Source organism: Octopus bimaculoides, chromosome 13 (assembly GCF_001194135.2).
Source record: "Octopus bimaculoides isolate UCB-OBI-ISO-001 chromosome 13, ASM119413v2, whole genome shotgun sequence".
NCBI classification, from domain to species: Eukaryota; Metazoa; Mollusca; class Cephalopoda; order Octopoda; family Octopodidae; genus Octopus; species Octopus bimaculoides.
In genome coordinates, this window is record NC_068993.1 from 61,867,249 (window position 1) to 61,867,768 (window position 520).

Below are 520 nucleotides of genomic sequence, written 5' to 3' on the forward strand. Positions count from 1 at the left end.
AGCTTCGTCCAGCTACGACTACCACCGACGTCGCCATCAGCAACACGAGTCTACGACTACTAACCAGCATCATCGCCAACCATAGTCAACACGACTTTCTACGTACACCAGCGTCCAAACAGTAACCGCGGCACATATTCTCTCTTCGATTCTGCTAGGTGTTTCAGCTTCACCACGATAATTAATAGACAAGAGTTCAGCCAGCGACGAACATCTGTATAACAAGAACCCGGCCCGGCATGGAAGCCACAACATTACAACTAGTGATCGCTCTGCCACACTCATACGCCTCAACTTCTTTCACATACAGACTCTTCCTATTGTGTGCTCTAAGAACTGGTATAAATGCTCACACGTGTTACTGACTCTTTTTCTATCTGCTGTAATATCACGCATACACATACATGTATCACTCACACACACTCTTTTCTTTATACGACGGCCTGTCTTTTATTATGTTTTTATATGTCGCATTTACACTCACACACAGACATACATTTTAACGTCACAATAAATAATT